Genomic DNA, 25,572 nt, shown 5'->3' on the forward strand with positions numbered 1-25,572 from the left:
ACGGTAGCAAAAGTTTCCGTGCATCGTATAGCACACTTTAGGAGCTTCTTGCTACCTTAAAAACGAGCCCAGTAGTGTAGTGCAAACGCCAAGATTCAGGTACAGTGTAATTACCCCTAGAATCACAAAAAAAATTTCACCTAAATTTTCTTTTTTTAAAAAATATCCTTGTATGTTTATGGATATTTTTGCTGTTTGTCTTTCATTATGAAGTACAATACTGTACAATCGTACGATTAAAACAACCTGGATAAAAAAATACAACTTCTATGCTCGAGGGCATATTTTGTCCTGGGTTGGCACTACCTGTGATCACAATTCAAACTTTGTCTAAATTGCATTTGGTAACCATGTCACGCAGTAACTCATTAACAAACTGTTGTTTCTTCAAGTAAATTTATGGGTACTTCTTTATTACCTTTATGTGCTATCACCTTACAGTCGTATACACTAAACTCCTCTGGATGTGGAGTCTGTCGTTCTCTGCGTAAGAGACATTCAGAATATATCACTTTGTACACCAGGAGTAAATGTCAGCTGTAAATGACACTACTCTCTCCACCTGAAGAGAGTTACTTGCGAGTTTTCAATATATCGTAATCTATATTTGTACAAGTGTTTATAGTTCTATATTTGAAACTTTACATCAAAGACAAAACTGTATTAGTCAGTTATTAGATCAAAGAGTGAACAGAAAATTTGGATAGCCTCTATATTCTAGTATGGACTTCATGTTTCTAGTTTATGTACAATGTCGTTGTCCAAGTTTTAACCACTGTTGCTTGTTATACCTTTTGCCAGAGTAAAATAGTATATTCACTTATACGTTTTTGGACACCCCATATGTTGCAAACATTTCGTTTGTTCTTATGTCACTGACTACTTGCAAACACAGTCATCATCATCATAAGTAGAAAGATTTCCTTCCGGCAAGCCGGGTACCACCTTTTCTCTCGCCACTGCATGCCACGTTACTCCTCTCCATTTGATATCTTAGTTAACCTGGTGCACCCGTCTCTTCGTGTGCCGCCCGATAGATCTTTTTCCTGGTAGCTCCATCTCCAAATACTGCCGTGGAGCTCGAGTCGGCTGCATTCGCTTCACGTGACTTCTAAGCACTCATTCTTTCTTCCATGATCCAGGAACCTGCATCTCTCTTCTTATATATTCATTCCACACTGTCTCTTCTGCTGTTTTGTAGAACTGACCTAAGGAACTACTTTTCACGTGCTTGCATGTGTCTCTCTTCTCTCTTGTTTTATGACGTCTTGATTGACAGGATATAGGTTGTACACATTATTTCTGTTTGGATCTTAGAAAGACTCTATTGTCCCAAATTAGGTTTTGTACTAAGTGGAATGAGCTGGATCCTTTTCCCACTCCGTTTAAAACTTCTAAATTGGCATTTCGATCACGTGATATTATACTCCTCAGATAACTGAAATTTTTTACACTTTCAATCTTCTCTCCTTCCAGTATGATGTTACAAGGTATGGATATCCAATTCATTTTCATTGCGACGTTATTGAATTCCTTAAATTTTTTAGTCCAGCAATCCAGTCTCCTCTGAACCCCCACTTCTTCTGTCCCCAAATGGCAATGTCGCCAGCAAAAGCAAAATCACTGAGATATTTATTTTCTAATTTGTTGGTTTCTTCCATGACCGTGTCCATTAAGAATAAAAAAAACTGTATTGCTGAATATCTCGCTTTCTTTTAAACCATTCTAAACTTCCACATCCCACTTGAACAGTGTCTTCACAACCTTCGGACAATATCTTAACTTTCTATTGATCGAGGAACGATATGTTTTCTCAAGCATTCCCATATTTTCTCCCTTGCTACACTGTGATATGCTTTTTCCAAACACTTTTTTCCCTAAAAATCTCAATTAACTGATGGAGGGAAGTCTATCGTTCTCATTTTACTTCCGAATTCATGTTAGAGTTCCCTGAAGTGATGTTCTAGCATCTTCCTCATGCTCTTTTCTGCTATCTTCCCCATTATCTTAAGGCAGTGCGATATCAGCGTAGTTCTTCAGTAGCTCATCCATTTATTTTCACTTCTCTTCCTGAACAGTTGTATTACAATTCTATTTTTCCATCATCTAGTTCTGTGTTCTCATTCCACACCACCCCAGCATCGGATTTAACCATTTTGTTCCTTGGATTCCAACTGACTAAATCATATCTCCTGTCAGCTCATCTACTCGTGCCGCCTTCTCACGTTTCGTATGTTTCAGGGCATTTTCAGTTTCTGCTCAAACAGTGGATGCTGTTCTTGCTCTGCTCAAGTCTTCGGTTTCACTTTGTCGCCGATTTTCCCCATTCAGTAACATTCTTCACCACTTCCCTGATGCCTTCCAAGTCCCTGATAATATCTTCATCTCTTGTTTTTAGTGGCTTTTGTATATCCAAAGTCAGATATTTTACTTTTCAACAACCCACATAATAGTATTTGAATCCCCTTCCTCTCCTCCTCTAGTTTCTGGATGCATTTTTCCCCTCTCTCTTCCTTTTCCTCTTTCAGTACTGTCTTTGCTTTGTGTTTCTTCTGTCGGTCTTCCTGCTTCAGTGTTGTCACCCTCTTCTCATCTTTTGACACCACCCCTTGCTCCTGATCTCTTTTTTCAATCTTTTACTCTATCGCCCCACCAACTGCCTCATTTGTCTTTTACTTTGCGGCATATTTGCGCAGCACTACTATTGATGTTCTAAGCAGGTTTCATTCTTCGTCCACATTACCAGTCCCAATCCTTGGCCATATTTGTGCTACTAACATTTGAAAATTATCTTCTTTTCTTCTTCTTCCACTTCCTTTTGTTAATTCTAGGCATTTTTTGTACAGCAGGTACTCCTTTAATCTTATAATTTAGATCAGCTACGATCAAAAGTTTTGTGGTCTACTGTAACATGGACAAATTTCTCTTCTTGATTGATGCTCCATGTAACCTAAATTAACTTCCTGGGTAAAAGCTATTGAAATAAAGATGTCGGAAAAGTCAATAAGCCGGGAGTGAGGTCTCAGTTTAAACAAGCCTTGGAATCCATTTATTAAGCTGTCAACTTGAGCTGCAAAATACTGACGGAATGTCCGTTCTACGAGAAAACAGTGAGAGCTCCGGCAAACAAATGTGTATCTATGGGCATAAGGCCGCTGGGAATCATCCCCAAGCCGGCCGTTGTAGCCGAGCGGCTCTAGGCGCTACAGTCTGGAACCGCGCGACCGCTACGGTCGCAGGTTCGAATCCTGCCTCAGGCATGGATGTGTATGATGTCCTTAGGTTAGTTAGGTTTCAGTAGTTCTAAGTTCTAGGGACTGATAACCTCAGATGTTAGGTCCCATAGTGCTCATAGCCATTTGAACCAATCATCCCCAAGAACATTTTACAGTCTTCTAAGAAAACAAAACACCTACAGCCATCCTTATGATGTCATTTACTGTGTAGCTACCAGTTTCGGAGCTTCAGTACCCCATCTTCAGGGCTAGAGGGGTCATCGCAATCCATGTATACAATATGACAGTGTTGATGGTTGGAAAGACAACAGCATATCTACAGGTCGTCTGTGTAAACCATTTATTTTGGCCACTGACGCATCATATTGTATGTGGATCGTTACAACCCCTTCAGCATAGCGTAACGCCTGAATATGGTGCATGGAAGCGCCGAAACTGGTAGCTACACAATAAACGACATCATAAGGACAGCTGCAGGTGTCCCATTTTCTTACAATAGTGAACGGCCGTAGTACCCCTAGACCTCCAATCACAACGATGGACGTACAAAAACTTTACAGTCTGCTAAAAGCGTAAACAAAAAGTGTGCAATAACAACACAGTTTCCTTGACCTGAAGAAGAGGACGGTATCGATCGTCGAAATATGCAGAAGATAAAATAACAAATAGGTTGATCACCCGAAAACGCACCGTGAATGCTAGTTGTGCCTAGGCCTGTAGCAGGGCATTTCAATTTATTAAAATCTTTTAAGTCCCACACTTAAAGAGTGTTTTCAGAAATAGCTTGTAGTGGCTAAATTATACTGAAATAATATTTTTAGATTATGCTCGTGAAAGTGCATGATCGATTTGGCAGAAGCAGTAAAGAAAGTGTGGGTCCATGATTGAGAACGGTAGGCGCGCACACCTTTGGCCGCGCCTTTGTTCGTCTTGGGAAATCATGCGCAGTGTTTGGGCCACGCTGCGCAAACGTTTGCCACTTACATCGCATTGTGCTGCGCCGCGCCGCTGTTCCGGGTGTCTGTGCGTCAACACAGCGCTTTGTGCGCGCCGGACGCGTTGAGTAATTGTTAGCGAAGCGTGCGCCTGCCGTTCCGGCTTGACCGCGCACAATGCGCTACTTCCCTCCACAATTACGCAATACCTGTTCGCGGGAACCGCTTTGGCGCTGCGGGTGCCGCCGCTGATGTCTTCTTTGTGCGGCCGCTCGCCACCCCTTCCACTGCAAGCCCACCGGTATAGCCGCTCATTCTCTGTGTTTCCCGCTTTCAGAGCCGGCTTTTAAATCAAACCTTATTTTCATACATCAGCACAAGCCGTTGTGGTACTCCGTGTCAGATTAGTTCTTTTTTGTATGCCCCACATAGCGCTGTGTAACTTCCACTTTTCTTTATACGTTCGTCGCCACCTGTGTCATGAAATAATTGCATAATGCACTGCTGGCCATTAAAATTGCTACATCAAGAAGAAATTCAGATGATAAACGGGTACTCATTGGACAAATACATTATACTAGTACTGACATCTGATTACATTTTCTCGCAATTTGGGTGCTTAGATCCTGAGAAATCAGTACCCAGAACAACCACCTCTAGCCGTAATAACGGCCTTGATACGCCTGGCCATTGAGTCAAACAGAATTTGGATGGCGTGTACAGGTACAGCTGCCCATGCAGCTACGCTACGATACCACAATTCATCAATAGTGGTGACTCGCGTATTGTGACGAGCCACTTGCTCGGCCACCATTAACCAGACGTTTTCAGTTGGTGAGAGATCTGGAGAATGTGTTGGTCAGGGCAGCAGTCGAACATTTTCTGTATCCAGAAAGGCCCGTACCGAACCTGCAACATGCAGCCGTGCATTATACTGCTGAAATGTAGGGTATCGCAGGGATCGAATGAAGGGTAGAGCGACGGCTCGTAACACATTTGAAATGTAACGTCCACTGTTCAAAGTGTCGTCATTGCGAACAAGAGGTGACCAAGACGTGTAACCAATGGCACCCCATACCATCACACCGGGTGATACGCCAGTATGGCGGTGACGAATACACGCTTCCAATGTGCGTTCACCGCGATGTCGCCAAACACAGATGCGACCATCAAGATGCTGTAAACAGAACCTGGATTCATCCGAATAAATGACGTTTTGCCATTCGTGCACCCAGGTTCGTCGTTGAGTACACCATCGCAGGCGCTCCTGTGATGCAGCGTCAAGGGTAACCGCAGCCGTGGTCTCCGAGCTCGTAGTCCATGCTGCCGCAAACGTCGTCGAACTGTTCGTGCGGATGGTTGTTGTCTTGCAAACGTCCCCATCTGTTGACTCAGGGATCGAGACGTGGCTTCACGATCCGCTACAGCCATGCGGATAAGATGTCTCATCTCGACTGCTAGTGATACGAGGCCGTTGGGATCCAGCACGGCGTTCCGTATTACCCTCCTGAACCCACCGAGTCCATATTCTGCTAACAGTCATTGGATCTCGACCAACGCGAGCAGCAGTGTCACAATACGATAAACCGCAACCGCGATAGGCTACGATCCGACCTTTATCAAAGTCGGAAACGTGATGGTACGCCTTTCTCTTCCTTACACGAGGTATCACAACAACGTTTCACCAGGCAACGCCGGTTAACTGCTCTTTGTGTATGACAAATCGGTTGGAAACTTTCCTCATGTCATCACGTTGTAGGTGTCGCCAGCGGCGTCAACCTTGTGTGATTGCTCTGAAAAGCTAATCCTTTGCATATCACAGCATCTTCTTCGTGTCGGTTAATTTTCGCGTCTGTAGCACGTCATCTTCGTGGTGTAGGCAGCAGACGATCAAGTAGGTAAAAAGACGAGGGCTAATAGAAATCCTTGGGTGACAGAAGAAATATTGAATTTAATTGATGAAAGGAGAAAATATAAAAATGCAGTAAATGAAGCAGGCAAAAAGGAATACAAACGTCTCAAAAATGAGATCGACAGGAAGTGCTAAATGGCTAAGCAGGGATGGCTAGATGACAAATGTAAGGATGTAGAGGCTTGTCTTACTAGGGGTAAGATAGATACTGCCTACAGGAAAATTAAAGAGACCTTTGGAGAGAAGAGAACCACTTGTATGAATATCAAGAGCTCAGATGGCAACTCAGTTCTAAGCAAAGAAGGGAAGGCAGAAAGGTGGAAGGAGTATATAGAGGGTTTATACAAGGGCGATGTACTTGAGGACAATATTATGAAAATGGAAGAGGATGTAGATGAAGACGAAATGGGAGATACGATACTGCGTGAAGAGTTTGAAAGAGCACTGAAAGACCTGAGTCGAAACAAGGCCCAGGGAGTAGACAACATTCCATCAGAACTACTGATGGCCCTGGGAGAGCCAGTCATGACAAAAATCTACCATTTGGTGAGCAAGATGTATGAGACAGGCGAAATACCCTCAGACTTCAAGAAGAATATAATAATTCCAATCCCAAAGAAAGCAGGTGTTGACAGATTGAAAATTACCAAACTATCATTTTAATAAGTCACAGCTGCAAAATACTAACGCGAATTCTTTACAGACGAATGGAAAAACTGGTGGAAGCAGACCTCGGGGAAGATCAGTTTTGATTCCGTAGAAATGTTGGAACACGTGAGGCAATACTAACCTTACGACTTATCTTAGAAGAAAGATTAAGAAAAGGCAAACCTACGTTTCTAGCATTTGTAGACTTAGAGAAAGCTTTTGACAATGTTAACTGGAATACTCTCTTTCAAATTCCGAAGGTGGCAGGGGTAAAATACAGGGAGCGAACGGCTATTTACAATTTGTACAGAAACCAGATGGCAGTTATAAGAGTCGAGGGGCATGAAAGGGAAGCAGTGGTTGGGAAAGGAGTGAGACAGGGTTGTAGCCTGTCCCAGATGTTATTCAATCTGTATACTGAGCAAGCAGTAAAGGAAACAAAAGAAACATTCGGAGTAGGTATTAAAATTCATGGAGAAGAAGTAAAAACTTTGAGGTTCGCCGATGACATTGTAATTCTGTCAGAGACAGCAAAGGACTTGGAAGAGCAGTTGAACGGAATGAACAGTGTCTTGAAAGGAGGATATAAGATGAACATCAACAAAAGCAAAACAGGGATAATGGAATGTAGTCAAATTAAATCGGGTGATGCTGAGGGAATTAGATTAGGAAATGAGACACTTAAAGTAGTAAAGGAGTTTTGCTATTTAGGGAGTAAAATAACTGATGATGGTCGAAGTAGAGAGGATATAAAATGTAGACTGGCAATGGCAAGGAAATCGTTTCTGAAGAAGAGAAATTTGTTAACATCGAGTATAGATTTAAGTGTCAGGAAGTCGTTTCTGAAAGTATTTGTATGGAGTGTAGCCATGTATGGAAGTGAAACATGGACGATAACTAGTTTGGACAAGAAGAGAATAGAAGCATATTTCGAAATGTGGTGCTACAGAAGAATGCTGAATATAAGGTGGGTACATCGCGCAACTAATGAGGAGGTATTGAATAGGATTGGGGAGAAGAGAAGTTTGTGGCACAACTTGACTAGAAGAAGGGATCGGTTGGTAGGACATGTTCTGAGGCATCAAGGGATCACAAATTTGGGATTGGAGGGCAGCGTGGAGGGTGAAAATCGTAGAGGGAGACCAAGAGATGAATACACTAAGCAGATTCAGAAGGATGTAGGTTGCAGTAGGTACTGGGAGATGAAGAAGCTTGCACAGGATAGAGTAGCATGGAGAGCTGCATCAAACCAGTCTCAGTACTGAAGACCACATCAACAACATGTCAATTCTAGTATAATATATTTATCCAATGAACACCTGTTTATCATCTGCATTTCCTATTGGTGTAGCATTTTTAATGGTCAGTAGTGTAGTTCACTAGTTCACATCTGACTGGGTGGCCAAGCTGCGGTGCTCATGAGGAAGACTAGTAGGACTAAATGCCGACGCCGAAAAGGCATCAGGCTCCCCGTGGGGCACTCCACAGTGGCTGCCTGGTACCCGCCGAAATACAAACTAACAAATCACAAGCCGACCTATGGTTTTTGTATGTTCTCTTTACTATAAAACTGGTTATTTTATGCGATACACGTAAGCTAAGAGAGTCTTTCTGGTGTGAAACCATCCGGTGAGATCATCATTCTTATTCATCCTGTAGCAGGTGTAGAAATTATTCTAAAAACTTCAGCAAAGTGGAAGGAGATGCCGGATCCCGTCTGGCTAACGCAGCCTTGTGTTTTTCGGGCCTGGCTAGTGACAAGTGAGTTGCAGAAACGTCTGTTGCTCGTCTATCGTGAGGTGCATGTGCGCAGAGACGACGTCAGCGATATGTCTGAGCGTAGTGATGTGCAACGTTGGTGAGATGTTGCAGTTCCATTGATTTGCTCGTTTGCCGTTGTCTTGCTCAACCATCACATCGTTATTTAAAGGAAAGGGTTAATATAGGATTGAACTTGCGTTTCTGGGCATTGTTTCAACGGCATAGCTGTGTTAAATGATAAGAAAAATAGTTAACTTATGTCTCTTGATTTATTAGAACAGGGTTTTAGTTGTGATTCCCTTAGGAAATTGTAAAAGGGAACGCTTACAGGAGTAAAAATAGAGTTAGACTTATTTCCAGATTGCTACAACGCGCCGACCTTGCGTTTTGATAATCGGTGCTAATGTTGCTGGCCTGCTTATGCAGAGCGCAAATGTATTCGTTGTGCAGCAGGCCACAGGTACTGGTTGGGAAAATTTGTCTTAGGGAATTATAAAGCAGATTCTATCTGCTGGAGTCCGAAAATGACGGATTTCCGCATTCAACATCATGACTCCTCGAGGAATTACATCACAATAACGCAATCCACCCTACATGCTATTCGTAGGTGGCTTATTTAGTTTCTGCAGTACCTCACCTTACATATTCCTTTATAGTAACAGGCCCGTAGGGTACTGAAACCACAATGGGATACTGTTTATATGAGTAAGGAGTGGGTCTACAATGCCTGTACTTCATAAGTTAAAAAAAAAAGCTTAGAGGCCCCTGGCAGCCAGTGGAACAGGTAATGAGGCGGTGTAGACCTCTCGTATGACTTGATAAGAACTCACAGATTCAGAAGGTAGTAATGCCGTACTTGGATTAAGTCAACTTTACACAACGTTATTCGTTTCAGTGACAGTAGAGTACAGATGATTACCTATTTTGGGCTGTCAGCAGCCTTCTTAAGATCAGCTTTGTTGGGGCTTAATGCATTAACTTCATCACTGTGCTAGGCTCAACATTCACAAAACTTTTATATTTTAATGTGAGTAAGTCGGCGAGTTACACTGTAACAAAGTAGAAACAAACTGAAGATACTCGACAACGATCAAAACCAATAATACTGAATTGCATCTCTGAATAAATGATCAACTACTATTTTTCAACTGCTGCTTTTTCTCCCCAAACTTCACGTCTGCCCTTTTAAAGTAACTTTGTGACTGAAGATTAAGCGAGGCGATTGGTAGATGCCAGTTGCCATACAATCGTCGGTTTTTGCCCAGGATCATATTTTCAGTGTGTTGCCTGTTCTGCAGTAGACATTTATCAGTGGATAGAAAATCTCTCCAAATTTTTATCTCACATTACAGGCGCTCGAAATTGACAAGGTATGTGACCGACAAACGCCAATGCGGTAGTTATACTCCTGCCACACAAGTCCCAACAAGTCATGGCCTCCAACAGCGACCATGTAAACTATCCTTCCTCTGCAACTCTTCCAAGTGGCAGTGGAGGCAGGACCTTTGACACATATCTATAAACACCACTGAAGAAGGGGAGGGTCATGATGGGCAGCTGAGGCAATATGGCGTTCGCCTAAAGACCAACGTCTCAAATAAAGTGTGAGGATCACCACGTTCTTACAAAATGAAGTCTCCACGGTATAGTTTTGGCACATGCCGTTATTGCAGCATGGTGTAGGTGCACGAAACCACTCACAGTTTCCTGCGCAAAGAAAATGGTCCATAAACTTTTGAAGAGGACAAAGCAATAAAGACGTTAACTTTAGGTGATTCACTAATGTGTTCCACAATCTCATAAGGATGTTCTGTGCTCCAAACAGGAACGTTATGGAGGTTGATCATTCCAGACACATGTAACGTTACTTCATCACTTAGAATAACTTGTATTAGAATCGTCTTCCTCCAGTAGCCGCTGCAAGTCACTGAAAAAGTCAGAACTAACGTCATTGATCCGAAGAGTTAGCGCATGTCACATCTGCAGCTAGTGTTGGAGGAGGAGATTAGTGTTTAACGTCCCGTCGACAACGAGGTCATTAGAGACGGAGCGCAAGCTCGGGTGAGGGAAGGATGGGGAAGGAAATCGGCCGTGCCCTTTCAAAGGAACCATCCCGGCATTTGCCTGAAGCGATTTAGGAAAATCACGCAGCTAGTGTTGTTCTCCACGAAGACTTCTGCGCATAATGCGCGAGACAGTTGACTACGGTATCCGCAGTTTTCCGTTTAGATGTGCCTTCGATTTCTCGTTGTCTCCAGACAAACGGTTCCTGCATCTTCTTTGCTACCGTTGGTGGCCTCTACGCTTCGCCCCACGTAAGCAACAAGTCTCACGGAATGTGTTGCATCACCCATGGATTTTTACGTGTATTGGTTCTTTTTCCTTATAAGTCGTACGTCATCGTCGCTGAACCGTCTCATTCGACGTTCTTTCTGCAAATTCGGCACAAACCGCCGTCTTGCTCCATTATGCGCTGTGTTCTCACACATGCCCCCTTGCGCGTATTTCGAATGTAATCTTGGAAGTATGATCTGTCGACTGATACATGTCATTTTCCTAAATGTCTCGTAGTTTTTACGCAGTCGTCTTCTGAAAACCTAGTGTTACTTACCAAGTTTGTTCCGTTCCCCACTCTCCGTTGAGAATGGCGTCAACATTATATACACTCCTGGAAATGGAAAAAAGAACACATTGACACCGGTGTGTCAGACCCACCATACTTGCTCCGGACACTGCGAGAGGGCTGTACAAGCAATGATCACACGCACGGCACAGCGGACACACCAGGAACCGCGGTGTTGGCCGTCGAATGGCGCTAGCTGTGCAGCATTTGTGCACCGCCGCCGTCAGTGTCAGCCAGTTTGCCGTGGCATACGGAGCTCCATCACAGTCTTTAACACTGGTAGCATGCCGCGACAGCGTGGACGTGAACCGTATGTGCAGTTGACGGACTTTGAGCGAGGGCGTATAGTGGGCATGCGGGAGGCCGGGTGGACGTACCGCCGAATTGCTCAACACGTGGGGCGTGAGGTCTCCACAGTACATCGATGTCGTCGCCAGTGGTCGACGGAAGGTGCACGTGCCCGTCGACCTGGGACCGGACCGCAGCGACGCACGGATGCACGCCAAGACCGTAGGATCCTACGCAGTGCCGTAGGGGACCGCACCGCCACTTCCCAGCAAATTAGGGACACTGTTGCTCCTGGGGTATCGGCGAGGACCATTCACAACCGTCTCCATGAAGCTGGGCTACGGTCCCGCACACCGTTAGGCCGTCTTCCGCTCACGCCCCAACATCGTGCAGCCCGGCTCCAGTGGTGTCGCGACAGGCGTGAATGGAGGGACGAATGGAGATGTGTCGTCTTCAGCGATGAGAGTCGCTTCTGCCTTGGTGCCAATGATGGTCGTATGCGTGTTTGGCGCCGTGCAGGTGAGCGCCACAATCAGGACTGCATACGACCGAGGCACACAGGGCCAACACCCGGCATCATGGTGTGGGGAGCGATCTCCTACACTGGCCGTACACCACTGGTGATCGTCGAGGGGACACTGAATAGTGCACGGTACATCCAAACCGTCATCGAACCCATCGTTCTACCATTCCTAGACCGGCAAGGGAACTTGCTGTTCCAACAGGACAATGCACGTCCGCATGTATCCCGTGCCACCCAACGTGCTCTAGAAGGTGTAAGTCAACTACCCTGGCCAGCAAGATCTCCGGATCTGTCCCCCATTGAGCATGTTTGGAACTGGATGAAGCGTCGTCTCACGCGGTCTGCACGTCCAGCACGAACGCTGGTCCAACTGAGGCGCCAGGTGGAAATGGCATGGCAAGCCGTTCCACAGGACTACATCCAGCATCTCTACGATCGTCTCCATGGGAGAATAGCAGCCTGCATTGCTGCGAAAGGTGGATATACACCGTACTAGTGCCGACATTGTGCATGCTCTGTTGCCTGTGTCTATGTGCCTGTGGTTCTGTCAGTGTGATCATGTGATGTATCTGACCCCAGGAATGTGTCAATAAAGTTTCCCCTTCCTGGGACAATGAATTCACGGTGTTCTTATTTCAATTTCCAGGAGTGTATGTATAGAGAGAGCACCGGCTTTGATTACTTCTGCAGGGATCCACTGTCTTAGACAACGTTCAAGCTTCCAACGGAAGCCAGGACCTTCACTGCCGAAGTTCTTGCATGTGTTCGATGTAATTAAACCAATCTACCAGAACGAAAGTCAACGTAAATGTGTCCAGTTATTATGGATCAACGGGCACTCCAATATTTCATGTTACGAATGGGCGGTCTGCCTGACGAAACGAAGTGTGGATGATGGGCAATATTACCCCACTTGCCTTCCACATACAGGTTTCGTTGCTGGAATAAACAAGTCCTTCAAGACCGGCCATAGATGTGTCAGGTGTCAGAACAGTCTAATGGAAAACTGTAGTGGTATAAGAATTTGAATTGGCAGTGTGGCGTTGAGAGGCATGTGCAAATTTCAAAACCCATCTATTTACACTCAAAAATGGATCAGATACGACCCATAGGAAGTGGGCTCCCTGTTACCACTGGTAAGAACATTCATCACTTCAAAATTGAAAACATAAAAACAGAGGTAAAACATCAACTCAGCTTCACCTAATAAATCTCCAGTAACAATAGTTCAACAACAACGTATCGATTCATTTTGTTTCAGCTCCCTCCAATACCATGGACATTTTTCACTGATATCGTAACAGATGTCCTACCATCTTGTAACTTCTCCTTGTGTATTCTCCATATATTTCTTTCATCGCCGATTCTCCGGAGAAACTCTTCATTCCTTACCTTATCAGCCTGTTTAATTTTCAACGGTCTCCTGTAGCACCACATCTCTAATGCTTCGATTCTCATCTGTTCCGGGTTTCCCACTGTCAATGTCTACCATGCAGTGCTGTGGTCCACACGTAAATTCTCAGAAATGTCTTCCTCAAAATGCGTCCTATGTTTGATTCTACTAGACTTCTCTTGGTCACGAATTACCTTTTCGCCAGAGCTATTCTGCTTTTAATGTCCCCCGTTGTCCGCTTATTGTGGGTTATATTGCTGCCCAGGTAGCAGAATTCGAGAATTCGTTAACTCCAGCTACCTCGTGATCACCAATTTTGACGTTAAGTTTCTTGCTGTTCTCGTTACTGCTACTTCTCGTTACTTTCGTCTTTCCTCGATTTACTCTCAGTTCATATTCTGTACTCATTAGACCGTTCATTCCATTTAAGATATCCTGTAATTCTTCTTCACTTTCATTGAATTTAGACATCAGCGTATCTTATTAGTGATATCCTTTCACCTTCAATTTTAATTTCACTCTTGAATCTTTCAAAATGGCTATAAGCACTATGGTAATTAACGTCTCAGGTCATCAGTCCCCTAGACTTAGAACTACTCAAAGCCAACTAACCTAAGGACATCACACACATCCATGCCCGAGGCAGGGTTCGAACCTGCGACCGTAGCGGTCGCGCAGTTCCAGACTGAAAGCCTAGAACCGCTCGGTCACAGCGGCCGGCTCTTGAATCTTTATTTTATTTCTGTCATTGTTTCGTCGATGTATAGATTGAATGATAGGGGCGAAAATTACATCCCTGTCTTACACCTTTTTTAATCCGAGCTCTTCGTTCTTGCTTCCACTCATATTGTTTTCTCTTGGCTCTTGTTCATACTGCGTAATACCTATTAAGTTATAGACCTTACCCTACCTTTTACAGAATTTCGGACATCTTGCACCATTTGATAGTTTCGAACGCTTCTTCTGGGTCGATAAATCCTATGTATGTGTCTTAATGCCATAAATAAATTTATTAAAAAGCAAATAAAATGCTCGGATGCAGCTTAAATAATTAGCTTAAGGACAGCGGATCAGTGCCTTGAATGAATTAGCTTATAGTATTATCAGTCCCTTAACACTTTCGAAACTGATACTAAAATTCACCCAGAACAGTCAGGAGTCACTAGCAACTACAGCATAAAATACCTAAATACCTAAACCCCAAATCAGTTTCACGCAGAATTAATTATTAACCATCAGAGGGAAGGGCGCCCAAGTGCGGAGTAATAACTACGAACGTTAACTAGGCTGTCCAACAGCGTGATAAACAGCCTACTGAAATCTGTCTGTTGGCCAACAGCGAATAACACACTCTTTCAACAAAGCTTGTATCCACTAGCCAACAGCAGTTCAAATGCAGTTACATAGTCTTGTATGAGAACTGGCTTACAGTGAATGAAACAATTTAGAATAAATTCAAGTCCTTCGATTCATAAAGAAATAACCACCTTCGAAACTACTCAGTAATAGAACCACAATTTTTTGGGGCCCTGCGAGACTCAAGAACTCTCTCTTTACGAAAGGTTTTCCATTGGACAGAAACTGTAGCAGATCGATGTCGACCCAAAGCAGCTTTTTTTGATTTTTTTCGAGTTCAGCTGATGTGTCTAACTCGGTGTCGAGTCGGCACATGGTGGAGGCTTCTTGAGACCCCGCTATCATTTCCGGCGTTAAATACAGCGGCATGGCAGATCCGAGAAGGAAGACCGGCCTCACAGCGCCCCCAGTTTTCGCGTAGAGCCATAACGTTTTACTCGGAGAGTTCGCGCAGCCAACGCTTAGATCGGCAGCGGGAGTTTTGAACTCAGCGCGCATTATGGCGGGATAGTACCGTTATAAAAAGTTTACGGCGCAAAACAGCTGAGCATTCCGCAAAAAACCGTTTTTTCCTTATCAAGCTATCTACTCTTCATATTACTGCTGTAAAACGCATCCAGCTTGGTCGCAGCTGTTATCCTTCACGTTATTATAGGATGAAACTTCAACCATCTCCTTACTGCGAAGTCAACCCAAACATGAGTATAGACCTCAACCATGTACTACTTGCGTTCTCGTCATTTGTTCCACTGTGAGACAATACGCTCATACCCTCATCGAAAAATGTTTGTGGTTGCCTACGGGACTATGACTGTACCCAGAAGGGCACCTACCGTTCGAAGCAAATCGACAACCACGAATGTTTTTTTAGGGTACCAAAAATAGGGAAATGGCGTGGGGAGAGATGGGTACTTTATGTAAGGTGTGTAAGGGCGTCCGAGCGAAACTTCCGCCGACCAGTCGAAACGACCTTGGCAACGCACGGTCCCGCCCGCTCGATTTTCTTGTGTTTGGATCCCTGAAGGAAGACATTCGTGGCCTTCGATTTTATTCGGACGAAGAAATGCACTCCTGGGTTAATCATTCTTCCCCAGGCAACCGCTAACGGTTTCCCGTGAAGGTATTAACGGACTTGTCTCACAGTGAGATAAATGTATTAACAGGGATTGCGATTACTTTTCAAATAATAAATTGCTTACTTAATTTTTTCCATTTCACTTGTCGTTTTTGATTGCCACTTCTGTAAAGAATACGCTGAGCTTTGACGACAGTGTATGCGATAATTTATACCAGTTCTGTAATTATTTATTTGGCTAAGTGGTATATAGTAAAGGCCAATAAATGTCGAAAAGAAATATCTAGTACCTCTTGCTTCGGTGGCCCTAGTTTCTGTGGAGGCCAAACATAAAATAGGAAAATGCTGTAATGAAGAAGTTACATTCGTTGACTAAGTTACTCTACGACATGTGTTCCACACTAGCATATGGTATATTTACATGTCTTATGGAAATATTATTTCACAAATCCATTCACCTAAGGTAATGTGACTGCTGTTCATCAAAGAATATGGTAAATAGCAGTAATAGCAGTACATCTAAAAAGTCAAAAGTTGCTAAAAACGAAAAGGCAGCAATGATGACTGCGATTCAGATAATGTGGATTGGACCAATAGACATTCAGATAGTCTCATTACTGAAAGCAACTGTTTTTTAAATCCTATCAACAGCTTTTAACTGGCACTGATGCGACAATCAAACGCTCAACATATGATATTAACGCTTATCAAACATTATATTTCGATGCTGAGAATTGTTCTGTGTTAAGAGATGATATCGGCTTCTTCGACTTGTTTCTTCACTTTAGCCAACCTATCTACAGCCGTAATGTATCGTCTGCAGAATTATTAGTACCCACGCTGATTAGGCTGCAGATGACGCATTTTGGCTGGCCAATTCAGTCTCAGCTGACTACGGAGCTTGCACTGATCGCATCTGTCTTCTTCCAGACTGTTTTTAGATATCTATCCGTTGTGACAGCTACCAACTGGCGTTTCCGCGTCTGCCGCCTGTCTATTGTTCCTGCCTATTAACAATGGCCCAGCTCTTTTCATATTATCTTGCTGCTCAACACAGATGTATGCCTTATTTCACATAGTAGTGGGCTCAGCAAAGCATTAAACAAGTTACTCATGCAAGATCAACAGTTAACCATTAAATACTTTGTATAACGTTCTAAATAGTATGAGATGTGTAGCGTACTTAATCTCCATAATATATATATGGCAGCATGTTCATTTCTATGAGCAATTTAGCAAGGAACTGTTCCTGAACCAACAAAGCAAGAGCACACTGTCAAGCCAAAACATTATGACCACTGTCCACGGCGTCGTTGGATGCCACCTGGTGGCAGTTCGGACACGAGACGCTTTAACAAACGTATGTAGCGGAGCAGATACGGACGGGGGATCAGCCAGACTGCAAATGGAGAAACCCATTGAGATAAGAGACTTTGACAAAGGGTAGATTATTATTGCGTAGAGCCTATGAACGAGTACCTCGAAAACGGAGAAGCCGGTCGATTTTTCACGTCCTACTGTAGTGAGCACCTACGGAAAGACATAATGGACAGTAAAACTAATACTAGGCGCTAAATGTTTAGACGTCCACGACTCTTTACAGAATGTGGGGTTCGGAAGCCTGTCTGCTCTGTTCGGAAGCTTGTCTGCTCTGATAAAGGCAATCTTTGGTACCTCCGCCGAAAGAGCACAGTGTTGGTGAAGGCACAAGTGTTTCGGAGCACACCGTTTATCGTATATTGTTGAACATGGAGCTCCGCAGCAGACCACCCCTACCTGTCCACATGTTGACCCAACGACATCGTCAGTTACGATTGTAATGGGCACGGGAAGATTGGAATTCGATTGTCGATCAATGGAAACATGTAGGCCTTTCCGGTGAATCACATTTTTGCTATACTAGGTCGATGGACGCCTCCCCAAGCGCCACCATCGAGGTAAACAGCGGCTCGAAACGTGCAGCGCTCCAGGTATGCGGGGTGATTGGAGCAATATTATGCTGTCGGATACATTCTCCTGCACTTCCATAGGACCTGTGACAGTAATCGAAGACTCACTGACAGCTTCGAACCACCTGAATCCCTTCGTGGTTGATGTCTTCCCCGACGGCGCTGTCATCTTTCAACAGTATCATTGTTCGTGTATCGGAGCCAGAAGCGTACTACAGTGGCTTGTGGAGCATTATAGTTATCTCATGTTGATGTACGGAACCCACATGTGTCTCATTTGGGTGACATCACCGCGTACGCAAACCAGCGGCCCGTTGTCTACGTAAAACACATGACAGTTGCGATAAACCTCCACAAAGCAACCAAGAAGCTGACGGATCCCCGAGGCATTTAATCAGTGATGTATTTCGTTCCAAAGACGGACAAGTAAGCTATTAAGCAGGTGATCGTACTGTTTCGGCTTGTCGGGGAATATGAGTGGCAACTGGCGTTGCCTGCCAGCTTCACTTCAATTCGTGCGAACTTAGATGGTCGATTGTCTTAGCTTGACATGATATTGCTTTTGATGTTAGATTGATTCTTGACAGCGTGCGCTGTGAATATATATGGTAACTCTGTTACTGTCGTAAATTAACCGATAACTTCTTGGAATTCAAGTGATAGACCCAACTAATCGTTTTGCTGTGATATATGTACAAAGAGCGTTCAATAAGTAAGGCAAAAAAAATTTGTGATAGAAAGTTAGTTTTGTTCAGGATTGCAATGCACTATGTTATTCTCCACTCTTGTGACCACAAAACCTTTTTTCAACGTAATCTCCATTCAGTACGACGGCCTTAATCCGTCTCACTGGAGTATACATCAGTAAACTCCCCATGATCCAAGTACTAGTTTCCGCGGAGTCCATCCTTCATTGGGCCAAACTTATGGAAATCGGAAGAGGCTAGATCCGCTACGAAGTTTTGTGAGCTTCTCTCGGGTGCGCAGACTTAAATCAGACATTGTGTTATAATAGAGAAAGAGAAGTTCATTTGCATTTTTATGCGACTAACGTGCTAAAGTCGTTTCTTCAATTTCCTGAGCATAGTACTCTTCAGAGTTGATCGTTGCACCATGAGGGAGGACTTCAAACAGAATAACCCCTTAGACTTAAGACTACCAGAAGATGGTCGTCATGCCTTTACCGGCTGAGGGTGCGGGTTTGAAGTTTTGCTTCGGAGTAGAGGTGGTGTGGCGCCATTACATGGATTGATGTTTTGCTTCCGGTTAAAATTTATGAACCCACGTTTCATCGCTTGTGATGACGTATGAAAAGAAATTGTCAGATCAGGCTTGTAACGCGCAAGCAGTTCCGCACAGATGGTTCTCCGTTACTCTTTATGGTCTCCTGCTAGGCAGCGTGGATCCTAACTGCTACACACATTTCAGTACACCAACTCCGTAGACGAGTGTGTCAACACTGCCTCGATTGAGAGCGTCCGCACGTTCTGACATTGCAGGGGTCACAGCTGTGTGCGGCCGGCTGGCTTTGCGCGATTTTGTTGTGAAGATGACAGACACCTAGCCCAATGAGTCACAGTGGTTTGTTTACTGCCGTGTATCCGAAAAATTCAACCGAAAATGGCCCAGAAGAAAGTTGTTGCCTTACTGACTGAACGCCTCTTACACATGGGAAGTATGGAGGAGATGTGTCAGAATAACTATAGTAAAAGGTTAAACAGATCACTAGATGGTACGGCTATGTCAGTGCTTCTAAGTATGCTGGACATAAGGGGGCTTCTTCGGCGTGTGTAATAATAATGATTATTAGCAATTCATGTTTATTTAGTGTAGATATCTACTATTATTCTTACTATTCCATATGTCTGCAGCTAGTCAGTACATAACAATTCGGAATATTAATAATAATAATTTCGCGCTCAATGATCTGGTGTAGGTCTTTCAGATGGACGACACTTCAGCGACACGTGTATCAGTAACTTACACTGCTAATTCTAGCGGGGAAAAGAAATCGACAGTTAGCCTGAGAAATCCGTTGCCCGTCTGGTATCAAAATTATTTCAAGGATTAGAAACAACTATTTAATTTGTAGCCATACATCATAAGGAATACATAGATTGCAAATGAAAGTTCGCTTCCGTTTCAGTGATTTAGAGATGTTTTGTATGATCTCTTAATCACACAGGCAAAGGTAATCTGTTACATGTGGTGGCACCAACACGAGCGCGTTGCACATGTGCGTCTCTTGAGGCATTTATAAGCGCCTACTGGTTTCGCGCATTGATTTCTACGATTTTCCATGAAATGAAAGGCGAATTATTTCGAAGTTTTGTAAATATAATAGTCTGTAATTTTGAAGTGATCTGCATTTATTTTGCGCATCTGTTGAGTTGTTATAGTACACTTTCATGGGTTATCTCTGGTTGCAACGAAGCTGTTGCAACGAAGCTGTTGATAAAAGTACTACTTCCTAACTAATCCTATAGGAGTTTGCAGTCTAATTTAAATTAGTTCGTATCTGAGGTTTGAGGTTTGAATACGAGACGTTGTTGCGACAGGTATTGTATTCAGGCTACCATCACAGCGCTCCGATTTCCGGGCTAATAGAAAATTGGTTTAAACTCTCAATAATAAATGAAGCTCACGTAAAAAAGTATAGTGTAGGTGTCTATAGTGTCTTTAAGCACGTTAGAAATATATTCATATTTTTAATTAGTTCCAGAGTTAAGTACTTTTATAAATTACGAAAGTTTCCTACCTAGGAAACTGTTTTAAAAAAGTCTTGTGTTTGTACTCATTGAAATATTTTTTGTCCTGCTCAACGATAACCTTTCTCGGCAATGAATTGTTCCACTTTTTTTATTTTCTCAGTGTTTAGTTAGGATCATAGTTGTATTTTTACATAATATATAGCGAAATTTTCAAGTCCACAAAAGATTCCTACTTGAAAACTGGCTGGTTCAATACTTTGAGCAGCGGAAGTGGCAACACTGAGGGAAGCCGACATGAATTTCGCGTAAATAACGGGCCGCTGATATGCGTTCGCGGTGATGGCGCCAGATAGCGACCCAGACGGTTTCCATATGATTTACATCAGGTGACTTGGGCCCCCGAGATATCAACGTGAGATCGCCATAATGCTCCTCAAACCACTGTATCACAGTTCTTGGTCCGAGACACAAACATTTATACAGCTGAAAGACGATATCGCCGTCGGGGAAGACATCAACCATGAAGGGATTCAGGTGGTTCACAGCTGTCAGCGTGTCTTCGATTACTACCACAAGTCTCATGGAAGCGTAGGAGAATACCTCCTATAGCATAATACTGATCCCACCATCCTCCATCCGTGGAGCGCTGCACATTTGAACCGCCGTTCACCTCAATGACGGCGTTTGTGTAGACGACCAGAGACCAAGCTAGCAAAAATGTGATTGGCTCGAAGAGCCGACATGCTTCCATTGATGGACGGTCGAATCCCGATGGTCTCGTCCCCACTACAGTCGTTGTTGACTACTTAATGCGGTCAATATTTGAGCACATGGGGGTGGTCTCCTGTGGAGCTCCATGTTCAACAACGTACGGTGAACGGTGCTCTCCGAAACACTTGTGCGTGTGCCAGCGTAGTGCTCCTTCGGCATGATGCCACAGACCACCATCCATCCTACTTCACAGAGCAGAGAAACCTCTGAACCGGACATTCTGTGAAAAGTCACTGACGTCCTACCATTTTGCACCTGGTGATAGTTTCACTGCCCTTCTTTCCGTAAATGCTCACGACAGTAGCACGTGAACACTCGACTAGCTTCGATACTTTCAAGCCACTCTTTCACAGCCTCTGCCTAGTAATAATTCGTCCTTTGTCAAAGTCATGTATCTCAATGGATTTCCCCATTTGCAGCTAGGTTGACCCCCTCTGTGTCTGCTCTGCCTACGTATATTTGTTAGCGCGTCACGTGCCCCCTCCCCCCCACCCCCACCCACCACCCACAGGCGGTATCCAACGGTCGCCGTAGATAGTCGTCTTAGTGTTTCGGCTTATCAGCGTAAATAAATAATGACACCTATCCAAATTTTTTGCACTGAAAGAGATAAACAGAACTTACACTAAAATTCTTAAGAAAAAACCGCATGTACTTGTATAAAATGGGATTTCATAATGAGGTTCAATTAGGTTAACACACTAGATCCCAGGTGCATGGCATAAAACAGGAGATCATCTCGATTCCTAGGCCTGACGGAAATTATGTCGCAGACCAGAACTTACATAAAATGACATAGGTCGCTAAATTAAAGAAGCGGATCCATCGTAAATAAAATAAAAATGTGAACTACAGGGTGGCGCAGGAAATGTGTTACCATTTTGATTTTGAATATAAACTTTATTGTCAATAGAGTGTGAAAGGAACCTATACCATAATAAAGAGCCGTCCCTGGAGATTTGTTCTAACTCAGCACATGCTCAATATGTCCACCATTGCCGGCCGGGGTGGCCAAGCTGCAGGCTCTACAGTCTGGAACCGCGCAACCGCTACGGTGGCAGGTTCGAATCCTGCCTCGGGCATGGATGTGTGTGATGTCCTTAGGTTAGTTAGATTTAAGTAGTTCTAAGTTCTAGGGGACTGATGACCTCAGATGTTAAGTCCCATAGTGCTAAGAGCCATTTGAACCATTTATTGTCCACCATTTCGTTTCCTAACTTCCTTCGAACGAACACTGAAGTTAGTGATTACCCTACGGCACATGTCTTTCTTAATTTCACTGTAAGCTTGAAGAGTAAGTCTTCTGAGCTCCATTAAATCACATTTACGTTTCGGGAAATATTTCTTCCTTTAGGTACACCCAAAGAAAAAAGTCACATGAATTGAGGTGTGGACTATTGGGGGGGGGGGGGGGGGGAGCAATTTTATCCGTCATTGAAGCGACCTGGAAACCTGAGTGAAACGATCCGCATGTCGAAATGCTCGTGTAAAAACTCCAACACAGTATTTGCAGTACGTGGCCTTGCTCTTTCTTGCATGAACCACTGCGTGTTGAAGGGCAAGGCAGTAGTAAGAAGCTGTGGAATGAAGCTATTGCGAAGCATGCTCAAATAACCCTCGCTGTTCAGTTTCTTCAAAGAAAAGGGGTCCAATAAGTCCGTGACTGGAAATTGCTGCCCACGCTGTAATCGTCGGAGCATGATGTTGTCGTTCATGAAGCACTTGTGGGTTTTCAGTGGCCCAAAAACGTACATTTTGTTTGTTAATGACACCGTCTAAATGAAAATGTGCCTCGTCTGAAAACCAAACGTTGTTGAGTTTCTTCCCTATCCTCTGCCCACAGAGCAAACAGTAGTCTCTGCTGCTTGTGTTCTTCAGTAAGCTTCTGTGCACAGGTCATCTTGTGTGGGTATATATGAAGGTCACTTTTAAGAATACGTTGAACGGAGCGTCTGGATATTCCCATTGCACTGCTGCCTTTCTACACGATTTCCCGGGACTTCTCTGTACAGCAACTCGTACCGCGTCAGTATTCTCCGGCGAACAAACAGGCTTGGGCCGAGGCCGCTTCGCTTCCAATACTGTTCCTTCCTGTACAAATTTATCGTACAACCTGTGGATGGTCTTCTTGCAAGGGACCCATCGTGTGTTAAACTGTTGTCCAAAACGCCTCTGAGTCACAACAAGGCTTTTCGTTTCATGAAAAAGTAACACAGTTGCCAATCGTTGCTGTGTCGTCAGTCTTCCATTGTCAGCCATTGCTGCTTCCTAGTCTCCTAGCGGCAATGTCGTGAATTACACGTCATTTCGTAACTCATTTGTTTTTCCAAGCTCTGCTGGTACTGCTGTAGAGATCCTAGCGGGATATCTAATGTGCGTCGTAAATTGTGAAAGAAACAATTGGTAACACATTTCATGCGCCACCCTGTGTTATACCACCCGCCATTCCATAAACCCAGATCATATTAACCTCATCATTGTTATCCTCGCCCTTTTTTTCCCCCTCAGGTTTAGAGTGATGGACTTGAATTTACCAGACAATATGCTTCTACACTTACATATGCATACTCTGCAAACCAGAATAGTTATTACTAACTCTCTTCTTGTAGAAAAATATTACGAATATTATTTCAATTCCTTTTGAGAACAACTTCGCAGCACTCGTATAAGCGTGGCATGTTTTGACGCTACCTGTTATTTTCGCCTTGTGATTTACTTGGCACGAAGAGCGTCGGAGTTTGTTTATTCTCCCATCACTTCGTGCCCTCTTCCTGCATCACTTGCTATGCGGGGAAGCCACGAAACAAGCGATATTGAAAATAACGCGGAAATTTGGAGTCTGTCCAACGACCCTCGAAAGGAGCCCCCTTAAAGGGGCCAGATCGTTTCTTTAAACAGAGTTCTGCTTTACGAGAGTGTATGTAGAAGGCTGCGGGCCGTGAGTAAGCCGCGCAGAGTATATCAGGCGAGCCATTTCGCCGCCTTATTACGGCCGGCGCAGGCATAAAGCAGCGCCAGGACCACTGTGCGCGCAGACAATATAGCGCCCGCTGTTTGTCACCCCCGCGCGCCCGCAGCTGCGGCCTTTCTTTATTGGAATACGTGTTTCGCCGCGGCTGTGCAGCCGCGCACTTAGCTCGCAGCAAGAACGCCGGCCGGCGCAGCACTGGCTGCGTGGACTTTGTGCACGGAGAAACTGGATGCTCCCCGTTCTCTACGATCACCCTCGAGTACGCAAAACATTTGAATATCTCAGGAAGGTACGTAACGCTGGTGTCTAAAACTCAACGGAAAAATATCATAATACAAAATAACTAGAGGAAAACCGAAATGTAAGTAGGGTACTCATAGGATTTTCACTATCACTTCAAAGAAATAATATTTCGTTATTAATTTTTTGTTTATGGACGGTGTCTTGTAAACTACGTCCAGTTAAATATGCACTCAATGAAATCTGCGCCCACGAAAGGTCGAGGAATAGGTCCACTTGTTCCTGTGTCACGTCGCCGCTGCTTGACCGGCAGGTATAGGAGCTTAGGGCTCTTGCGATGTGTACTGGTGAAGAAGAATTGATTGTATAGAAGAATAACTGTAATAACAAAATTTTTGCAATCGCAGGTGATCATAGTTTATGTATTTATGTCGGGCACTATCAGAAAAGTTTGCTTATGACTATGTCTTCAGAAATTGCAGTGGAAACCATAAAAAGTAAATCACAAAGACGGAGTTTAAAAATTGTATATATTCTACTTGCTACGCTTTCGGATGCCCGAGAGCGCCAAAGCGTACGTTTCCGGGATACGGGGAGGCGAGACAGCTCCAGATCGACCTCGTGGATAGCGACGAGCTCTGTGAGACAGCCAGTCTACAAGTCGTTTTTGGGCGGTATCCCATATCCAGTTATTTGCGCATGTCCCGTCTCAGATAAACACTAAGCAAACAGTTACAAAACGTCACCACAGTTGAACATCAGGGTCTACATTAGATGCGTCTAGTTTGAATACACATACTCTTTACTGCGGGGATTACTGGTGTCTGGATGGGCATACGGCCACCTATTGCCACTAACACTGCCAAAACCAATACAAAACAATGTTGAGCCAGTAGAGAAATGCGAAACGACAAACCGGAGAAGACGAACAATCATTTCTGCTAGATAAAGCGATCTTCTTAACGGGCATAAAACAATACCTGATCCATATCTGCGGATCACCATATGGCAGATGTAATGCATGTAACATTCGTTGTCATATTACTAACTAAAAGGCCAGAATTGTGCACTAGGTAGGCCGCAGCTCGTGGTCATGCGGTAGCGTTCTCGCTTCCCGCGCCCGGGTTCCCGGGTTCGATTCCCGGCGGGGTCAGGGATTTTCTCTGCCTCGTGATTACTG

General features: G+C 44.1%; 1 protein-coding gene across 1 annotated transcript in view; it reads left to right on the forward strand.

Annotated features, from left to right (window-relative positions):
- LOC126481985 (hemicentin-2) overlaps positions 1-25,572 on the forward strand; it is a 1,625,790-nt gene that overhangs the window by 1,236,814 nt on the left and 363,404 nt on the right. The window lies entirely within an intron of this gene.

This window comes from Schistocerca serialis, chromosome 5 (assembly GCF_023864345.2).
Source record: "Schistocerca serialis cubense isolate TAMUIC-IGC-003099 chromosome 5, iqSchSeri2.2, whole genome shotgun sequence".
Lineage (NCBI taxonomy): Eukaryota > Metazoa > Arthropoda > Insecta > Orthoptera > Acrididae > Schistocerca > Schistocerca serialis.